This window comes from Macrotis lagotis, chromosome X (genome assembly GCF_037893015.1).
Source record: "Macrotis lagotis isolate mMagLag1 chromosome X, bilby.v1.9.chrom.fasta, whole genome shotgun sequence".
Classification (NCBI taxonomy): Eukaryota; Metazoa; Chordata; class Mammalia; order Peramelemorphia; family Peramelidae; genus Macrotis; species Macrotis lagotis.
Window position 1 is genome coordinate 655,089,861 of NC_133666.1, and position 5,604 is coordinate 655,095,464.

Genomic DNA, 5,604 nt, shown 5'->3' on the forward strand with positions numbered 1-5,604 from the left:
TTCTAATTAGCATTCTCAGTTTTTGCATTTGCTATGGGAGCTTTTGGAGCAGGAGAATCAGTTGCAATGGTGAGACTGGGTTTTAGGACCACGAATTTAGCAACTGTTTGGAGGATGGGGAGAGACTTGATGTGGGGATGTGGGGATCCCAATCAAGAATTTGTTGTAATAATATAATAATAATAATAATATAATTGAAATTTCATAAGAAGATGGACCAGGATAAATGAAGAATAGTGTAAATAAAGAGCAGTTAGAACAAGCTCACAAGATCCAATTGTTAAATTTTCCCTGATAGATGTACCAAGGAAATCAGGTCTTGATATATTGTTTTGTCAATTATTTAGATTTTTTAAATTAATGCAGTTAAAACTTAAAGGTATGTAATATGTTTGTTTCTGAAGAATTAGTTGATTAATATTTGCCAGAACATTGCTGTATACAAGAGGTACTGGGGATGTGGAATTGGCACAACTTGAAAAATGACTGGTTATTGAGGGTGAGAGAGAATGGAGAATGACTCCAAGTTTCAAACCTAATTAACTAGAAGGATGGTGGTGCTGTTAATGGAAGTAAGAAAGTTAGGAAGAAACCTGGATCTGAGGAAAAGATAACCCATTCTAATTGGACATTTCATGTTTAAAATGCCTCAGAGACTTCCTGAACATTCAATAAACATTTGATGACACAGAAATAGAGAAAGACTGGGGCTGAATTTGTAGAACTGGGAGAATCACCTGCATAGAAAAAAGAATTGCATTTATAGGAGCTTATAAGATTTCTGAGAAAGGCAACAGATAAGGAAGAAAAGAAAACCCAGGAATCTACCTATATTTAAGAGATAGGATCCAATGATGATTTAGTAAAGGCAACTGAGAGAGAATGACCAGACAAGCAAGAAAAGAACAATGAGGTAGGATTGAATTGTTAACAAAAGATCCCCCAGGTCCAAAAAGAGGAACCCTAACTGAGAAGAGATCACAAAAGCATTTATTGTTGAGAAGAAGAACTTTCTAAGGACAGGAGAGAGACACAGAAACAGAGAGGCACAGAGACAGAGAGAAGACAGACAGAGACAGAGAGACAGAGAGAGAAAGAGAAAGAGAGAGAGAGAGGCGTTCTCAACTGCTCAAAGAGAAGTGGAAATGGAATGAGATAATATAGTTTCTATAGAATTTCAGGCAGAAAGTAAGAGGTTAAGGGAGAAAACATATGTTGACATAGTAAGTTAGGCAGCAGGATGTTTAGAAAGTTCTGAGCAAGGTCTCAAATCTGCAGCTGCTGTTCAAGCTGCCCTTGAGCTGGTCAAGGCTGATTCTGTAGTTTCTGGCAACTACAGGCATCTTCCAATTTAGGCTAGAGTTCACTCAGAAAGGATCATTGGTATGTCCAAGTCTTATAAATGGCTGGTTGTTGTGTAACTCCATTGTCCTGCTCCCCTGTGGAGAAGAGAAGTTCTTTTTTTTTTTTTTTTTTTGTTTTGTTTTTTGTTTTTTAGGTTTTTGCAAGGCAATGGGGTTAAATGGCCTGCCCAGGGCCACACAGCTAGGTAATTATTAAGTATCTGAGGTCGGATTTGAACTCAGGTACTCCTGACTCCAGGGCCAGTGCTCTATCCACTTAGCCACCTAGTCACCCCCAGAGGAGAAGTTCTAACATATAATCATTACACAGCCCATGTGAATGTGACAGTTAAGAAACCATTTCTAACTTTGCAGAGAGCAGGTTCATTTAAGAGGTGAAGTTGGAAGCAAATTGCTGAGTTAAGAAGTGAACAATAAGAGAAGAAATGACAGTTGTACACTTTTTTCCTGGAAATTTGGCTATGAAAAGAAGGAAAGATATAGGATAAGAGCAAGTAAAGGTCATTGTTTATTTTTTTTATGTAAGTTTATTTGTAGGCAGTAAAGGAGGCAAATAGATAGGCAGTTGTTTGTAAAGTCAGTCTAATGGACCAAACTATTTAGGAGAGACTACATCCTGAAAAGAACTCAAATGTTAAGAAACCCATCCAGGGGGTGGCTAGGTGGCGCAGTGGATAGAACACTGGCCTTGGAGTCAGGAGTACCTGAGTTCAGATCCAGCCTCAGACACTTAATTGCCTAGCTGTGTGGCCTTGGGCAGGCCACTTAACCCCCCCCAAAAAAAACCCATCCAGTAGAAGTTGCCCAGTGATGAAGAAGCCTACCTAGCTCCATCAAGAAGACTAGGGGGGGGGGGGGGGGAGCAGAGCCAAGATGGCAACGTGAAGGGATCCAGCCTTAGGAGCTCTCTGATAAAAACTCATAAACTAAGGACTCTAACTAAACTTTCAAGAGACAGAACCCACAAAGGGACCCAGTGAGACAGTTCTCCTACTCAAGGTAACCTGGAAAAGAGCAGAAAGGCTCTGCTCCCCGGGGTCGGAGGGGCGGCCCACCAGAGGGGTGGCCCGCCAGAGAGAAAGAACTTCAGCCTCCTGGAGGCAGCCCCAGGGCACTGGGAGCCGCAGCTCACAGCAGCGGGGGAGTCACCTGAGCTGCACCCCGGGGAGCACCAGGCACAAAGTGGGGGAACAGCGGGGGACCTCTGCCAGAGCGAGCATGTGGAGCCCTGCCCTCAGGGCACACAGCTAGCAGCTTGGTCTTTCTGTAGCCCAGACCTGGAAACAGAAGCAGGTGGAGCCGGTAAGCAGGAGCCCCCAGGGCATGAGCCCATTGAGCTGAGGGAGGGGAGTGAAGAGAGACTGCAGAGCTCTTCTGTCCTCTGCCCCTGGAACAGGACTCTGGGGTTCTGACCACATTCAGATCCTGATCGAAGTCTAGGCCACCCCATAGAACAGCAGGGCCCCCCCACCTCGGCCCCGTGTCAGAGGGGGGTGCTTATGGTCATTCACAGACCAGGAGGGAGGACAGAGCCTCACACACTGAGACCCTTGTGGGAGTGTCCCAAAAGCTCAGGAAGCACCCAAAAAAACAGGCTTAGGCTGGGAAAATGAACAAGCAAAGAAAACAAGAGGAAGACCATTGAGAAATATTTTGCAAATGAGCCCAAGAAGGATCAAAATACTCAGTCTGAAGATGAGGAAGCACAAGCTCCTGCATCTAAAGACTCCAAGAAAAACAGAAATTGGGCTCAGGCTATGATAGAGCTCAAAAAAGACTTTGAAAATCAAATGAGGGAGTTAGAAGAAAAACTGGGAAAAGAAAGGAGAGAGATGCAGGAAAAACATGGAAATGAAGTCAGCAGCTTAGTCAAGGAAATCCAAAAAAATGCTGAAGAAAATAGCATGCTAAAAAACAGCTTAGGTCAAATGGATAAAACAGTTCAAAAAGTTATTGAGGAGAAGAATGCTTTAAAAAGCAAAATTGGCCAGATGGAAAAAGAGATAAGAGAACTCTGTGAGGAGAATAAATCCTTCAGACAAAGAATAGAATTCAGGGAGACTGATGAATTTACCAGAAATCAGGACTCAATACTTCAAAACCAAAAAAATGAAAAATTAGAAGAAAATGTGAAATATCTCATTGAAAAAACAACTGATATGGAAAACAGACTTAGGAAAAATAATTTAAAAATTATTGGAATATCTGAAAGTCATGCTCAGGAAAAGAGCCTTGACATCATTTTCAAAGAATTACTACAGGAAAATTGCCCTGATATTCTAGAAGCAGAGGGCAAAATAGAAATGGAGAGAATCCACCGATCCCCCCAAGAAAGAGATCCCAAAAAACCAACCCCCAGGAATATTATAGCCAAGTTCCAGAACTCCCAAGTCAAAGAGAAAATATTACAAGCAGCCAGAAGGACACAGTTCAAATATCGTGGAGCTGCAGTCAGGATCACACAAGACTTAGCAGCAACTACATTGGAAGCTCGTAGGGCTTGGAATACAATATACCGGAAGGCAAAAGAGCTTAGAATGCAGCCAAGAATGAACTACCCAGCAAGGCTGAATGTCCTCTTCCAGGGAAAAAGATGGACTTTCAATGAACCAGGGGAATTTCAAAGGTTCCTGTTGGAATGGCCAGAGCTGAACAGAAGGTTTGATCTTCAGATACAGGACTCAGGTGAAGCATGGAGATTGGAGGAGAGGGGGGAAATATGAGGGACTTAATGAGGATGAACTGCATGTATAGAAAAATGATACTGATAGTATTCATATGAACCATCTCAGTTAATAGAGCAGGTAGAGGGAGCTTTTATAGTTGAAGCACAGGAGAAAGCTGAATTTGAAGATAAAATATGGTGTAAAAATGGAGTCAATAGGGGGAAAAAAGGGAAATGGAATGGGAGAAAGAAAAAGGAGAGGGGGAATAGTCCAAGATATTTCACATAATAAGATTTTTTTTTATTACAATGAGCTATTGCAATGATATGGAAGGGGGAGGCAAGGGGGAATGAGGGAACCTCTGCTCTCATCAGAGATGGCTAGGAGAGGAAACAGCAAATATACTCAATGGGGTATAGACATCTGGAGTAAGAAGGAGGGGGGATCAGGGGGGAAGGGGTGGGAATGTGAATAAAGGAGGAGAGGATGGACCATGGGGGGAGAGTGGTCAGATATAACACATTTTCTTTTTTACTTCTTGCAAGGAGCTGGGATTGGATGGCCTGCCCAGGACCATAGGGCCAGGTGGATTCTGGGCCTAAGGGATGGTATGGGGGCTCGGGGCTTCTTGGCCCCAGGACCAGGGATCTGTCTGCTGCACCACTCAGCGACCCTACAGCAGAGTCAGAGTGAAAGGAGAGAGAAAATATAGTACATGCTAGTGGAGAAATAAGAAAGGAGGGAGTTGCGATCAGCAATGGCAACGTTGGAAAAATATGGAAGTAACTTTTGTGATGGACTTATCATAAAGAATGTGATCCACCCGTGACAGAGTTGTTGGTGTTGGAACAAAGACTGAAGCACATTTTTTGTTATTATTATTTGGGGGGGGTGCAGGGCAAGTGGGGCTGGGTGGCCTTCCTGGGGCCACATAGCAGGGTGATCTTTGGGTGTCTGGGGCCAGATTCGGACCCAGGTGCTCCTGGCTCAAGGGCCAATGCTCTGTCTGCCACCCAGCCACCCCTACTACTATTACTATTTTATTTTATTTTGGGTCTTTTTTTTTCTTCTTTTTGGTTTTTGCAGGGCAGTGGGGATCGGGTGGCTTGCATGTCACATGGCTGGGTGATTATTGGGTTTACGAGGCTGGATATGGACTCAGGTGCTCGTGGCTCCAGGGCTGGTGCTTTGTCCATTGCGCCACCTGGCCATACCTACAATATTACTATTATTTTTTTAATTTTAATGTTTTTTCTCTCCCCTTTACTTTTTTTCGCCCAAGCAAGTCTATCTATATTCACGGGGGGAGGGGTATTTTGTTTACTTGTAAACAAGAATATTTTATTAATGTAAAAAAAATTTGTACAAAATGAGAATAAAAAAATTAAGAAAAAAAAAGAAAAAAAAAGAAGACTAGTACAGCTCTAACTGGCAAGTCCAACAGCCTGCCTGAGCCAGTCCAGTTGGCCAAACTCTTTGAAGACCTAGCACACCACTAAAAGGTCTTCTTGACCCAGACCACTAGTGGATTGACCCATCCTACTAAGATACCTTTTGAAAATTCAGCCCTAATG